Source organism: Pavona decussata, unplaced genomic scaffold, assembly GCF_977016875.1.
Source record: "Pavona decussata unplaced genomic scaffold, jaPavDecu1.1 SCAFFOLD_90, whole genome shotgun sequence".
NCBI lineage: Eukaryota > Metazoa > Cnidaria > Anthozoa > Scleractinia > Agariciidae > Pavona > Pavona decussata.
The window spans coordinates 291,593-308,362 of record NW_028145507.1 but is presented as its reverse complement, the minus strand read 5'-3'; the positions used below and the strand labels follow the sequence as shown (position 1 = coordinate 308,362).

The window sequence follows — 16,770 nt, the reverse complement described above, 5'->3', positions numbered from 1 at the left end:
AATTTTTAAAAATCGTTTGGAGCATTTGAAGTGGTTGGCTTTTAAAGGCAAAAAAGAAAAAAAATTTCTGTTATTTTGGGAATTGAACCCGTTACCCCTTGCTTCTACTTCAGTGCACTATGTCACTACACAACATGTCCATGACTCCTGAAGGAGAGATTAATTTTTGTATTTATAAGTTGTTGTGGGTGTCAAACTATCTGGCACCCATGGCGCTACGATGTTAACGGTCTGATTACTTCGGACCGGCAAAAACGAATATGCAAATGAGCAGGAAACATCATAAGACGTTTCTCCATCGTATTTTCTCCTTCCGTTTTGCGCTAAATCCGTGTTGACTTGGTATAACAACCTTGGCCTTGAATGTCTTTCAAGGTGGTGCTTTCAATCACCAAAATAAAAACATGAAGGCTTTATACATTGGACGAGTGTTCTTTCGAACTCCAAAATACTTGAACTTTTATATTTGAAGGAGGAACCTAAAGTTAGCCATCAGAGTATGCAACATTTTAAAGTTTATGACCAGCAACCAATGTTAAATTTTCCCACATAATTTATGATAACTCGTTCATGGCACATGCTTGAAAGTTTACGACAGATCGACTGACCAAATGGCATTTTCCCCACATAACAATAACGTGTTCATTGCGGGGATGAGTTAATATCAAAGGCTCCTGTGAGCCAACTTATAAATGCAGATAACACCTCAGTAATTGAAATTAAGACACAACAATACCTTGAAAGCTAAAGAAATGATATCTTTGCCCGAATTAAACAAAAAATAACCATTCTTGTACTAAAATGATTGTAAACTTAATCCCTACACATTAAATATGGTTATTCTGATGTGCTGATTAAAAAACTTTCTCGTGTTTTTTTGTTCAAAGTTCATGCCGACACTTCAAATTATTCTCTACAGATTGAATAAGATTATTGTGATGCGCTGTGAAAAAATTTTCTCCTGTTTTTTCCGCTAATTGCATTTAAAACACTGCAGTTCTTTCAAAACTGAATAAAACTGCAAATCAAACAAAAATTTCTTCGCCGTTATTGCTTGATTTCCGATTTTGAAACTGTCAAGCATCCTTGGAAGTTGCTCTTTTGATTCACCGTTTCCAAGAGGTGTGTTTCCCTTTCGAAAGCGCAAAATTCGCTAATTCCAATCAGCGCCACTCATTCACTGCACATGCCTGAAAGTTAACAACCAACCAACCAAGTTAAAGCCAACCAAGTTTAAGCTCCACTCATTGCTATAACTTGTTTATTGCGCATGCTCTCATTCACAAGTTAAAAAGCCACAGTGGTGAAATGGGGAACAGAGAAGGGTTTGATTTTAAGGCTGCTAGAAGCTAAGTTGACGTTTATCCCAGAGCGGTTAGGAAGCATGTCTTCAAAGATAAGTCCTATCTTTGCTATTTTATAATAACCTGATACACCTGATAAAGACCAACCAAATACCGAGAACACAACACCTTTGTTGTCTCACATAAACCCAATTATTTATACATCATAATTATTGAGGGTTTTTTTATATAAACAGAGGGAGGCCTGTGAGTGTCAAAAATGGCCGTCAGTGCCAGACCACATGAATTCTTGGTTGTTCAAAATGATTAAGTTAAAGTTTTTATGATGGCATATGATTGTAGAGTATTTTATCTCAGAGTACTTAATATAGCAAATAAAGGGGTAACCTATTTGTCAGCAATTATCACTTCCACAGACTGAATACATGACTCCTTAGAAATGAGTGAGTGATTTCGTATAGGGTATATGGAAATGTGGCACACGAACATAAGGTGTCTTATCTACTTATATAGAAATAGCTGGCAGCCTGTGAGGGACAATCACAACCCTTGACTATGTGATGTATGCAGGGTATTTTGTCTGGGAGTGCTTATAAGAAATAGAGGCATACCTATTGGCATCAAACACAATGGTCACTAACTGATTACATGAAACTTCGTAATCTTACAAAACCATCACTGACTGACTACATGACAATCCTTAATTGTAGAAATAAAGTTGCATATTTATTTCACTGCTTTATAGTGTCCCAAATAAGCGATACAGCGTCTTTTGTTTTATTTTATTATTTATTTAGCATGCCAACGTGGCATATTGTGAGAGGGTATTTTATCTCGGTAATATTGTAAATAAAGGAGTAGCCTGTTGGTATCAAACATTACCATCACTATCTGACTATGTGACGCTCCTTAATCTTAGAAAAGTAATGAAATCATTAATATGCTAAGTTGGTACAGGCTTAATATGCCAAGATGGAATGTGATTGCATGGTATTTTATCTGGGAGTGCTTATAACAAATTAAGCCAGCCTACTGGCATCAAACATAACTGTCACTGATTGCATGCCACTCCATAATCTTACAAAAGGAGGGATTGCATCCACCATAACCATAGCTGACTGACTACATGACACTTCTTAATCATAGAAATAAAGGAATGAAATCTTAAGCATGGTGACAGGGTATTTTATCTCCGTAATATTGCAAATAAAGAAATAGCCTGTTGGCATCAAATATTACCATCACTATCTATGAGACACTCCTTAATCTTACAAAAGGAATGATCTCTTTTATGTGCTAAGTTGGTACAGGATTCCGTTGAATATCACTAAGTGAGTACACAGAGTGACATATTTTATATGCCAACACATGGTAACTGGACATTTTGTCTGCATATAAAGAAAAAAGGGCAGCGTAACATAACAGTCACTGACTAGCACAAAACTCCTTACTTAACTTTACTCAAAGAACAGGGGTAAATGCTGTAAACAGCTTTTTTATAACATTTTTATTCTTTTTTTAATTTTTCATATTTTTTATGATTTTATTCAGAGTGTTTTAGAATAAATGGTGCCACTTTGCATGGTAAGCATCACTGTCTAAATGTCAGTATGACTATTGAATGCCCAGTATAACTGCAAATGTAAACCTCGCAGGATAAAACTGCTGTCTACATATATGTGTGACTGAAAGCTTAATCACTTATAAAAATATGTTGTAGCCTTTAACGAGAGGTGCGGCATAGAAACCAGAATCTGCACCAAAACTCGTATACCTGTCTGGTTATATTCCCTGCAGATGCTCTTATGAGTCTCTGGTTTTTATGGTGATTGAACACATTATTTCATACAAGGTAAATGACATACATATCGATGTCAGCACACTGTAATCGATATAACCCAGAGAAAAAAGTACAGTTGTTGTCCTTGGGCAATACTCCCGACATACATTTCCATTTGTCTGGTATAGCTTATGTGCCCCTGGGGACATAACATAACCTGTGGACCCTTCTGTTGTATACAATATATTATTTTATAAGGCACACTGTACCCCTGTATGCCTCATTTGTACCATGCAGACCCTTATGCACCATGCATATATTTGGATATCAATGTACACCCTGCGTCCATAGATATCATTTTACACCGAGCGTCCCTACATACTGTTGGATATCCTGTGAACCCTACATACCATTAGATACCCTGTGAACCCCACGTACCATTGGGTACCCTATACACCCTGTGTAGTCTACGTACTGTTGCACACCCTGTGCATCATGCATATCGTTGTATACCCTGTGTATCCTACATACCATTCCTCTGTACTGTACATGCTGTAGTACACCCTACATGCTGTACCATTAGATACCTTGTGAACCCCCTCATACCATTGCATTATGCATATAGTTGCACACCCTCTGTACCGTACATACCATTCTGCACCTTGTGCACCCTACTTGCACATCCTGTGCATCATGCATATCGTTGTATACCCTGTGTATTGACATACTTTTTTACACCCTACATACCATTGGACACCCTGTGAACACCCACATACCATTGGACATCCTAGGTACCCTGTACACCCCGTGAAGCCTACATACTGTTGCACACCCTTTGTACCATACATACCGTTCTGCACCCTGTGTACCCTACATACCTACTTACCCTTACATACCCTTTTGTACCCTGTTTGCAACACTTTACCTGAGCGGAAAAAACATTAACTTGTTCCAGGTATTGAGTGTATGTGTGGTGCGGAAATGCTTGCTTGGCCCACCTGACAACACCACATTTAGCTGTTTTAGAATGATGTTAATCATAGGTGTTGATCACCTTGTTGAAAGCTGAACAATTTAGTTTAATCGTTTTGTTATTAGTCTCGAATAGGAAACCGAAAGTGACGTTGACATTATCATGAACTGTTGTACCCCCCTCTAGCGAGAGTAGAATTGTAGCATGTGCTTGTAGGACGAGAGTGTTTTCATCAGAGCTAGAGTTTGTAGTAGCCGTCAAAGTTGTACTTGTTTCGTGCTGGAAACATTTTAGATCGGGCGAAATAAACGTGAGACAACGGAAGGAAACGGTGTGTTTAATGTGTTGGATTTGGAGATCAAACATGGTGACCCGCGACGCGACCTTACCGTTTTCCTAGAGTGTTGTTCGTTGCCGTTTGACGCCATCGCTGGATCAAAATGAAGCCGAAACAAATTGACCAGCTGAAAAGAGCTCGCAGTGGGTTGAGAGGCTGGATGACCAGAGATTTGGATGCTGTTAGGAACATCATTGACTCCAACTCGCCTGATGTCACTAGAGTGGAGGAAAAGCTCGATTCGATAACTACGAGACTGCACAAAGCAGAGGATCTTCAGATGGAGATTGAAAAACTCTTGAACGATGACTCTGATGTCCGGGAAAAAGTTGACGCTCAAGGACCTTGGTTCGACATGGTAACAGATCGCATTCATATTTTAAAATTGTGGTTAAAAGAAAGACAAAAGCCAAATACAAGTGAAAAGCCTGAAAAGTTCGAGTACGTCATGCCAGAGACAAAACATACTTCATGTACGCCTAAAATGAAATTACCGAAAACTGACCTCAGAAAATTCTCGGGCGAGGTGTTGGATTGGCCAGAATTCTGGGACATTTCCAGGGTATACATACATGACAACCCTGAAATACCTACTGTCCAGAAGTTTGTGTACTTGAAGTCCCTGCTGACCGATGAAGCAGCGGGATATGTTGCAAACATTAAGACTGAAGAGGCGAACTATGAAGTTGCTGTGGAACGCCTGAAATCACGTTATGGCAAAGATGAAGTACAAAGAAACCGACTTATGACCAAGCTGGCAGACATGAAATCACTTGATCAGTCAAACAAGGCTATGAGGGATGCAGTGGATGAACTTTGTGCAACTGTGAGAGCACTTGAAGTTCAAGGAGTGACTACTGAACAATATGGAGCTCTTTTGATGCCGTTGATTGAATCAAAACTCCCCAGGGATTGGAGATTGGAGTGGGCCCGAGAAAAAGCTGGTTTAGCAAAGGAAAATGTAGGATTCTCGAAAATGCTAGAGTTTCTGGAGCGGGAATTGGACATTCGAGAGAGTGCAGACCCATCTGTGGAGAGAGAGCTGCCTTTCAAACATCACCCCCCTGTGGAAAAAGAAAAACCTGTGTTTTCAACTGCTTCTGGTTTAATGGCTAAACCTGTAACTTGTACCTTCTGCAAGGGTCCACACACCCCTAAACAGTGTACTATACCTATGTCAGTAGAGGACCGATTCAAAAAGCTGAGAGAAGCGAGAGCCTGTTTTCGTTGTGGTAGAAGTGGACATCGAATGAGTGCATGTAGGTTTAGAAAACCTTGCCAGTGTGGACGTGGATCACACATCCCACAGCTGTGTAAGACTGGTGGAGTAAAGGTTCAAGACACCCAGAGACAGCCTACAGTGACCCCACCAAGCAACACACCAAGTCACCCAAGTTGGAATCCAGTTGCCCCTCCCTATGTACCCTCAACCGGTACCCAGAGTCAAGTGCCACCTTCGTCCCGACCTCCACAAGAGGCGATGATGTCATTTGCAAGGAATGCTGATTTTAAAACAACAGGAGTTATGATGAGAACTGTGTGTGTTGTTATTGGGAATGTGGTTGTAAGAGCTCTATGTGATACTGGGGCAACTTTTATGATGATGTCATCTCAGTTGGCTGCAAGTGTGCCGAAGAGAGTTGTTGGAAAACGTCATTTGCGGATTGAGACGCTTGGGGATGTGTTGGAAGGTGAGTTTGATGTTGTTGAGGTGACTGCGAGAGGAGGGAACATTGCGAGTACCTTCACCTTTAAAGCTGTTGTAATGGATGAGTTGTCTGGTGTCTTCAAGAGGGTAGAGCCTGAGTGTTATCAAGCTCTTCAAGAGGTTGTTGGTGGTTGTCCAATCCTTGCTGATCTCGCTGGTCCTGGTGCAGATGATATTGGTATTGTGTTTGGAGAAGATTGCTATGATACCATTGTTACAGGAATGACGTGGAAATTGAGAAATGGTCTCAAGGGAACACCGACAATCTTCGGGTGGATTCTTCATGCTGGCAGCGGATCTCATCCTGCTGCAGGTGTGGTAGTGAGAGCTAATGCCCATGCATTTAGAGCCACTGTTCATGAACAATTGCAGAACTTCTGGACTTTGGACCACCTTGGTGTTGTGCAAGAGGAGGTGTTGGAACCAGACTTAGAGCTGGAGGTGAAGAATGCTGTTCAGCGCGCCGAATCTGGGAAGTATGTTGTGTCGTGGCCTTGGAAACCTAAAGCCCGAAAGAATTTAGCACTTAACAAGGCCCTCTGTGAAACAAGGCTTCGTCGCATGGTTAAAAAGATGACACCTGAAGAGTACACAGCATATGACAATCAGTTAAAAACTCTCCTCGAAGAGGAGCATATCGAGCCATTGCCAAACGACTGCGTTCCCCAGTCATATCTTCCACATAGAGGAGTTGTTAAGCTTGATCGGGAGACAACTAAACTGCGCATTGTACATGATGCCTCAGCTAAGTCTGAGGGTGGCCTTTCTCTCAACGATGCCCTTGAGAAAGGACCAAACCTTTTACCACTGTTGTGGGGCATACTTCTCCGTTTCCGTATTGGCAAGGTTGGCGTTGTGGGTGATCTCGAAAAGGCTTTTCTACAGCTGTCGCTCCATGATAAAGACCGGAATGTTTGTTGTTTCTTGTGGCTTAATCCGCAAGGAGAGATTGAGGAGTATAGATACAAGAAGGTTTTCTTCGGTGCCAAATCCTCACCATTTCTGCTTCAAGTAGTCCTGAAACAGCATCGCGAGAGTTTCATCAGCAAATCAGAAATGGCTTCCCAACTTCTTCGCAATCTTTACATGGATGACCCGGTGAACTCTATGGAGAACACTGAAAAGGCAAGGGAGTTCTTGCATGAGGCGGTGCGCATCTTTAAAGATGGTGGCTTCAACCTACGAAAATTTCAGTCCAATGATGGAGATCTCCTCCGTGAGTTTTCAGACAGCCAAGTACAACAAATACACAAAGTACTTGGGGTAAGCTGGGACTTAAACTCTGATGAACTTCTCCCACTTGTTGACGTGGAAGGTATTGTGCCCAAGAAACTTACGAAGAGAGAAGTATTGTCCTGTCTGTCTAAGATTTACGATCCGTGTGGGCTGGTGAGCCCGGTTGTCACGCCCCTAAAGATAATTGTCCAGGACTGTTGGAAAGAGAAGCTCGGATGGGATGAGGAAGTCAGTCTCGATCTCCGAAGGCGTGTTGAAGAAGTGTTGAAAGGATTCTCTGGTGGAAATCATCTCAGAGTTAGCCGATGGTTAGGAATCACACCCTCTCAGTACCAGGACACAAGAGTGTCGCTTCACGTTTTCACTGACGCCTCCTCCAGAGCCTATGCAGCAGCAGCCTATCTTCGTGTAGCAGACATTAAAGGAAACGTAACAGTGAATCTTGTGGCTTCGAAGTACCGACTTGCTCCACCGGATGGAGACACGATACCTCGTCTTGAACTTCTTGGTGCCTTACTAGGAGCTCGACTTCTCAATTCACTAAGATTAGAGTACAATGAGGTGCTCAAGATAGATGATGAATTCCTTTGGACAGATTCTAGTGTTGCTCTTGCATGGATTAACCAGGGACCGCGTGTGGATGGAGTGTTTGTGGCTAACCGAGTGGAGGAGATTACGGCTGTTGGTGGAGTGTGGTCATGGGTTCCCACAAATGAAAATCCTGCAGACTTACCTACTCGAGGTATGACAGTCACCCAGTTGTCTGGTTCTAAGATTTGGTAGAATGGCCCCGAATGGTTGAAACGACCTGAGACAGAGTGGCCAAAGCATTCGAAGAATGAAACAGGGAAAGCATTGCTGATGATGGCCGTAACGGACAATGAGGAACCTATGTATGTTGAGGACATTGTTGATACCCCCAGGACAAGCAAGTACCTTCGAACATTGAGAAGCGTGGCATGGATGCTACGTTGGCACAGGTCTACTGGAAACAGTCAAGCCATGCTATCCTTAGAGGAGTTGGACTGTGCTAAAACGGTTATTTTGAAGCAAGTGCAGAGAAAATTTTTCTCGAGGGAGTTAAAGTCGCTGGAAAATGGCCAACCTGTTCAGCGTCAGTCTTGTCTAATATCCTTACATCCGTTCTTGGAAGGTGGATTGATAAGGATGGGTGGCCGTTTGCAACAAGTGGACGCAACCTTTGATGAGCTTCATCCTGTCCTTGTAAAGAAGTGTGGTGTCATCGACCAGTTAGTACTTCACATTCATGAACAAATGCAACATGCGGGCTCTGCAACAGTTATCTCGGAACTGAGACGCCAAGGGATTAGGATCTTGCGCTCAAAGAAGTCGGTCTCATCAGTTATACGGAAGTGTAGGAAATGCAGCAGGTTTTTAGCTGCTCCGGCATCTGAGCAGACGCCCCCGCTCCCTTGATGTCGTGTGACCTGCAAGCGTCCCTTTGAAACTACTGGTATGGATCTAGGAGGACCCCTATACTTGAAAGATAACAGCAAGGTCTGGTTCGTTTTGTTCACCTGCATGTCAGTAAGAGCCATCCATTTAGAACTTGTGACGTCGTTGTCTACAGAAGCATTGATACAGGCACTGCAGAGATTTATGAACAGACGAGGTGTCCCTCAGTTATGCATAAGTGATCATGGATCAAACTTTGTGGCGGCGGCTAAGTGGGTGAGAGAAAAATCTTGACATGAAGTGGCAGTTTGTGGTTGAACGTGGACCTTGGTGGGGAGGAGCCTGGGAGAGGTTAGTGGGCATTGTCAAAGGACTCCTACGTCGCTCGTTAGGTCACACCGTTCTTTCCTGGGAGGAACTAGTAACTGCTCTAACTGAAGTAGAGAAAGTCATCAACTGCCGGCCTATCACTTACTTGTGGGAGTCAGCTAATCCTGATGGTGGTGTTCCTATCCCTTTGTGCCCTGAACAGTTCCTGTTGCCACCCCGAGGAGACTTCGAGGAAGAAGAAAGAGAACTGAACCTCTCTGACGAATTTCGACAAAGAAGAAAGTGGCTGTCCTCCATGAATAACCTTTGGAGGAAAGAATACTTGCATCAAGTGCTGGGTTCACAAGGAGAAGTTTGGAAGACTCTACCGAATCCTTTGAAAGTCGGAGAGGTTGTCCTTGTAGCTGACGACAGAGAAAAGCGTCTTAATTGGAAGATGGGGGTTGTTCGACAGCTCATTATTGGTCGAGATGGAAGATGTCGTGCTGCTATTGTACAGGTGAAATCGGGTATGCTGACGCGACCAGTTCGCAAACTGTACAAATTGGAGATTTGTGCTGAATGTGACAATCTCCCGCCCATCACAAGGCTACCAGAGGATACTGATAAGGATAACGAGATATTAGACAGTGAGGCCGATATGACAGACGGTGAAGAAGAAGCTGAACATGAAGTCCCCATGCCACAAAGGACTCGGAGTGGAAGAGAGATTGTCCATCCAAGTCGCTTTAGAGACTGAGTCGCAACTTACTACCGCAAGTTGCGAGGTGGAGGATGTCGAAAGCTGAACAATTTAGTTTAATCGTGTTGTTATTAGTCTCGAATAGGAAACCGGAAGTGACGTTGACATTATCATGAATTGTTGTATCCCCCTCTAGCGAGAGTAGAATTGTAGCATGTGCTTGTAGGACGAGAGTGTTTTCATCAGAGCTAGAGTTTGTAGTAGCCGTCAAAGTTGTACTTGTTTCGTGCTGGAAACGTTTTAGATCGGGCGAAATAAACGTGAGACAACGGAAGGAAACGGTGTGTTTAATGTGTGTTGGATTTGGAGATCAAACACACCTATCCCAGACCTCCAGGTTTAATTCAGTAAAAACATCACCCTGGACAACTTACAATATGATGTTAAACAATGTAATGGAAAGTCACCTCATTTTTCTGTGACTTGCTCTCTAAATATATACATCTTGAGAATGATGTGTTATTCAAGTAAGTGAAACGGGCATACTCAGAAAAAAATCTGATATAAGGAGTCAAACCAAGACCTTCGGATGCTCTACCACTTAGCTACAGGAGACTTGTGGGAGCTTTTTTTTAATTTTTTTTATTTTTTAACTACAGGAAATCTGGTAAGGCCATTACACTAGGTTCATGGGGCAAACATCCTGCATACTGCTAGGGTTGGAATGTCGTGTGGCATATGCGCAATAAAATAATAACTGTGATGCCATGTGTCACCTGAATACTCGCAAAATCCGAGTTCTCCTATCAGGAGTCAAACCTGACCTTCTGATTACTAGTTCAGATGCTCTACTACTAAGCTACAGGAGTGGGACAAACAGCATGAAGTATTTATTGCACCAAGACAAGCCACTGCAACCATGAGTAGTCATTTGCATCGTTTTTATGCCAATAACCATGCATGTGCAACTAACTTGAATGTTTCTCATTACCAGGTAAAAACGTCCACCTGGTGGATTTAATTTTAACTCCCCCCCCTCCCCCGAACAATTTCAACTCTTAAAACATGGGGGAGGGGGGTACTTAGGTACAATGTATATTACTGAAGGGGGGGGGGGTGGAGAGAACTTCAGGGCTTAACTTTTTTAAGGTTAGAAAATTTCTTGTGGGCTTTTCTTTTCTCATAGAACAACAAGTCTTGAAGGTTCCACTTAAAATGGTGTAAGTGATGATTCGGCCTTAACATCCAAATTTCTCAAAAATAAGCTCTGATTTGGTATACTAACAAGTACAACATAGTAAAAACAGACCACTGGACCAATTATTACAAACGTTTTGAATTTCATTGATCCACCTGTTTACGCCATGCTGCAGCTGATTCAAGAAAGTTGAATCTTTGATTTTGTCTCCAAAATCTTGCACTAATTTGGGCCTTCGCCCTTCTTCTGCTTTATGATTCACCAGATAATTTTAAAATTGTTTTAACTGCAAACATGTTTCAATGATTCAAAGGTGAAAAATAGGTAAATGGATAAAACTATACAGTCACTCAATTAACTTAACATGTTACGTTAACAACAAATAAAATCTATGGGACTCCTGTAAACATTAAACACTCTTAAAATGCTTTTACATGCTGCTTGCAGTTGTTGTGCATGTATGTGGTTTACATACATATTCAATAATATTGATTTTTCCAGGCCTCTGGCGAATTGGCTAAATGTAGTATGTATATAGTTAATTCTTTGTAAAAGAAGCATACTCTTTGTTACTGTTCGTATTGTATGAGACTTTGTGGCTTCAAATTAATAATATACATGCACATGCACATGTCAATGACACTTGAAAGTTCCTTGCTCTTGTTTAGAGTATAATACTATAAAAGGGCCATTGTATCTTGTGAGAAAAGATAACCCTAAGACTAGTTGATGGTTTTTGTATTCTTAGGAACTTGCAAAAGTATAATAATCAAACAAATTATGATACAAGTATAATATATTGCTTGGAATATCATAGTGGTGAGGCAAATGAAGACCTAAGATCATTTCTGAAAGTGCATATATGAAGTGATCATTTGTGAACTGCAAAGTAATTTAAGGTTGATTGAATGAAAGCCATAATCTCATGAGGCCAGAACAATACTTTTCTGGCTTAAATCTACAAAATAGCTTATAACTGCCAAGTGGGCTTTTTTAAGGTATAAATTATAAATTTATTGTTAAATTATTTGAAAAAGGAATAGTTCAACAAATAGGAAACAATATCATAGAAAACAAAGATAATAAATGGAAACAGCAATAGATGCTGCAATCCACAACTTAAGGGTTTTGTCTTGTCACCATTTATCTCAGGCTTGTTGTCAACAACAACACCATCCAAAGAGGGAATTACAGATTGACAGTATGATGAAAGAGAGTTCAACAAGATTTTAAAAAGAAACAAATCTGTGAATTTTTCTGCATAAAAATGCTAGTTCATGTGGTTCCTTTTAACAATTTCACCAAGTGTAGACCTGTACAACAACTGCAAAACAAGACCTGAAGAACAATTCCAAGGGGCACTCCAGACATTAAGTGAGAGTAACAGTAACTGGTACTAACTGTTCATGAAAACAAATTGACTTCAATTAATTATAATTTGAACTACGTGTACATTGAGGGCTTATTGTTAAGTTGTAAGTAGGTAAGGATTGGGAACCTTTGTTGTAGTGCTTGGCTGGGCTGGACTGGTATCCATTGATTCAGTGGGAGTGTTTGTAGGGCCAGGACTGTTAGGTAGATGTCTCTGTTGGTTTCCTTTGCCTTTTCGTGGAGTTGTTAGAATCGTTTATTGTGTTAAATCAAGCTATCATATTACATGTATCATATAACATCATTACATCATCAATTAATTCAGTACATATGTAGTAGTCATGTAATTCTTATCCGTTGATGTATGAACGTGTTCTGGTGCATCTGGTCAACCTTCTGGAACTCAAGAAGCTAGAGTTGCTCTTGGCTACGCCTCGAGCAACTCCTACGCGTGCATCCATAACTCGATATACGCATGCTAAGCATGAACCAATTCTTAAATTTTCTTGAAAAGTTTCTAGAAGAGGGCACAGAAAAAATTAAAGCTACAGCTTGTGGGATCATGTACAAACTAAAAATGTAACAAAATGACTGAAATAGTCCAAAATTATACAAATTATCTACTGTAAAAAGCGAATAATCTACCTTAAACTAGGAATTGCCATAGAAAACAGCTAAGTTTAAAATATTTAGAATTCTTATACCTATAGTTAGTTGTTTGCTGCAGGGCTAAAATGTTAAAGTCAAAATCTTCAAAGTGGCATTTTTCAATGTATTTCATAAAAGGCTTAATGTCTGTACAGGGGAGACAGATCCGTCAGATTGACCTAGCGTATTCTAGAGAACAGTTCCTCTATACGCAATAGAGCATGTATTTCAAACAAAACCTGGAACTATGAGTCCATGCTTCAGTCTCAAAGTAGATCTGTAGTTACGGTTTATCTAGTGTTCAGCTAGAACTTGTGGGAGTAAACCATTGCTTTTTATCGAGGAGTTTAATTAAAGAACGTTTGTATAGATACAATAAGGTGTTCCACTTAGCTGTTAGTAGCTACAATCTCTACTGAGGGCATGTTCAATGGTTGATCGCAGTTTTGGCACATTCTCGGGAAGATGGGTTGCTGGTACTTGTAGCTGCATTCCTGTAATGAAAAAAATTGTCAAGGCATGCACCACTTAACATTACTAACTGCTTACATGACTGATTCAGCACTTATTTTCATCACAAACAAAGAGTCACCGTTTGCAGTGCCACCTCCAGAGAGGCAACTGTCACATCAGGCGTACCCTAAGGATCACTCTGGATCTCATAAATGAGGCAGTACGATTTCAGCTGATTTTACAGAAGGAGAGGTGGAGATTAATGCTGATCACCTTACCTTTTGAGGCCAAGGAAGCAGTGTCGAAAATATTCATATGTAGACTACAGAATTATGAGAGCGTCTCGAAAACGAAGACCTCTAAAACGAAGACCCTCAGACCCTAAGACCCCGACAACTCGTTTTACAAAAAAATAAAATAGCAAAAAATACATTATTTCATACCTAAAGTGAAATTTAATTCCCTCCCGTGGTCCTACCATGGTTATCCGCCATCTTGAGCTGAGCAACCACGTTTCTTGAAATACTGACCGGAAGTGTGTTTCCCGCTCAACTGAAACGAAAGCGCGTTTCCGAACGTCTCAGTTGCACTGCTGGGTTCTTATTTAATTTTGGTTTTGGTATCCTGCTTGATTGACATTTACTGGTTTTCCCATAGCCCCCTTTGGTATCTTGGTTGATTGCAGTTTCGGCACATTCTCGGGAAGATGGATTGCTGGTACTTGTAGGTTGGCACTGTATGTCATCTGATTTGTTGCCACTTTGCATGGTAAGCATCACTGTCTAAAATTATGTCAGTGTGACTATTGAATGCCAAGTATAACTGCAAATGTAAACCTCGCAGGATAAAACTGCTGTCTACATATATGTGTGACTGAAAGCTTAATCACTTATAAAAATATGTTGTAGCCTTTGACGAGAGGTGCGGCATAGAAACCAGAATCCGCACCAAAACTGGTATACCTGTCTGGTTATATTCCCTGCAGATGCTCTTTTGAGTCTCTGGTTTTTATGGTGATTGAACACATTATTTCATACAAGGTAAATGACATACATATATATCGATGTCAGCACACTGTAATCGCTATAACCCAGAGAAAAAAGTACAGTTGTTGTCCTTGGGAAATACTCCCTACATACATTTCCATTTGTCTTACCTTATGTAAACCATTGCTCCTTATAGAGGATTTTAATTAAAGAACGTTTGTATAGATACAATAAGGTGTTCCACTTAGCTTTTAGTAGCTAAAATCTCTACTGAGGGCATGTTCAATGGTTGATTGCAGTTTCGGCACATTCTCGGGAAGATGGGTTGCTGGTACTTGTAGCTGCATTCCTGTAATGAAAAAAATTGTCAAGGCATGCACCACTGTAACATTACTGGCTGCTTACATGACTGATTCAGCACTTATTTATTTTTATCACAAACAAAGAGTCACCGTTTGCTGACTGCCACCTCCAGAGAGGCCTCTGTCACATCAGGCCTACTCGAAGGATCACTCTGGATCTCATAAATGAGGCAGTACGATTTCAGCTGATTTCACAGAAGGAGAGGTGGAGATTAATGCTGATCACCTTACTTTTTGAGGCCAAGGAAGCAGTGTCAAAAATATTCATATGTAGACTACAGAATTATGAGGGTTTCTCGAAAACAGTCTTCTAAAACGAAAACCCCGACAACTCTAAAACGAAGACCCCCAAAATTTTTCAAGTATAAGTACAAAAAATAAAATAGCAAAAAAATACATTGTTTCATACCTCAAGTGAAATTTAATTCCCTCCTGTGGTCCTACCATGATTATCTGCCATCTTGAGCTGAGCAACCGCGTTTCTTGGAATACTGACCGGAAGTGTGTTTCCCGCTCCACTGAAACGGAAGCGCGGTTGCGAACGTGTCAGTTGCTCTGCTGGGTTTTTATTTAATTTTGGTTTTGGTATCCTGCTTGATCGACATTTACTGGTTTTCCCATTGCCCCCTTTTGGTATCTTGGTTGGTTGCAGATTCGGCACATTCTCGGGAATATGGGTTGCTGGTACTTGTAGGTTGGCAGTGTATGTCATCTGATTTGTTGCCACTTTGCATGGTAAGCATCACTGTCTAAATGTCAGAGTATGACTATTGAATGCCCAGTATAACTGCAAATGTAAACCTCGCCGGATAAAACTGCTGTCTACATATATGTGTGACTGAAAGCTTAATCACTTATAAAAATATGTTGTAGCCTTTGACGAGAGGTGCGGCATAGAAACCAGAATCTGCACCAAAACTCGTATACCTGTCTGGTTATATTCCCTGCAGATGCTCTGAGTCTCTGGTTTTTATGGTGATTGAACACATTATTTCTTACAAGGTAAATGACATACATATCGATGTCAGCACACTGTAATCGATATAACCCAGAGAAAAAAGTACAGTTGTTGTCCTTGGGCAATACTCCCTACATACATTTCCATTTGTCTGGTATACCTTATGTGCCCCTGAGGACATAACATAACCTGTGGACCCTTCTGTTGTATACAATATACCATTTTGTAAGGCACACTGTACCCCTATATACCTCATTTGTACCATGCAGACCCTTATACACCATGCATATCTTTGGATTTCAATGTACACCCTGCGTCCATAGATATCATTTTACACCGAGCGTCCCTACATACTGTTAGATATAAGGAGTCAAACCTAAGACCTTCGGATGCTCTACCACTTAGCTACAGGAGACTTGTTGGACCTTTTTTTTTTATTTTTTTATTTTTTAAATACAGGAAATCTGGCAAGGCCATTGAACTAGGTTCATGGGACAAACATCCTGCATACTGCTACGGTTGGAATGTCGTGTGGCATATGCGCAATAAAATAATAACTGTGATGCCATATTTTAGCCGGGTAAATAGATGAGAATGATGTATTATTCAGTTCACCTGAATACTCGCAAAATCCGAGTTCTCCTATCAGGAGTCATACCTGACCTTCTGATTACTAGTTCAGATGCTCTACTACTAAGCTACAGGAGTGGGACAAACAGTATGAAGTATTTATTGCACCAAGACAAGCCACTGCAACCATGAGTAGTCATTTGCATCGTTTTTATGCCAATAACCATGCATGTGCAACTAACTTGAATGTTTCTTATTACCAGGTAAAAACGTCCACCTGGTGGATTTAATTTTAATTCCCCCCCCCCCCCCCCCGAACATTTCAACTCCTAACACATGTATGGCTTACTAATGCAAATAATGCTACTAAATGCCAGGTAAAGTAGCCCTTGGAATGGAGTTGGTCTTCAAAATGCATGCCCCTCCACCTGCATTAGTTGGCAGAGGGGTGCAATGGG

At 41.0% G+C, this 16,770-nt stretch overlaps 1 long non-coding RNA gene across 3 annotated transcripts in view; it reads right to left on the bottom strand.

The window, feature by feature from the left end:
• The window catches only part of LOC146474291 (uncharacterized), a 31,418-nt gene extending 15,683 nt beyond the window's left edge, over positions 1 to 15,735 (bottom strand). The window contains exons 1-3 of one of the 3 annotated variants that reach the window (XR_014866194.1): positions 15,194 to 15,735; positions 13,880 to 14,771; positions 12,463 to 13,477 (exon numbers count right to left, since the gene is read on the bottom strand). This is a non-coding gene — a long non-coding RNA (uncharacterized LOC146474291). Of the gene's footprint in view, positions 1 to 1,085; positions 1,191 to 12,462; positions 14,772 to 15,193 lie in introns of those variants that run through there. The other 2 variants (XR_014866193.1, XR_014866192.1) reach the window with 2 other exon arrangements.
• Between the last annotated feature and the right edge of the window lie 1,035 nt (positions 15,736 to 16,770).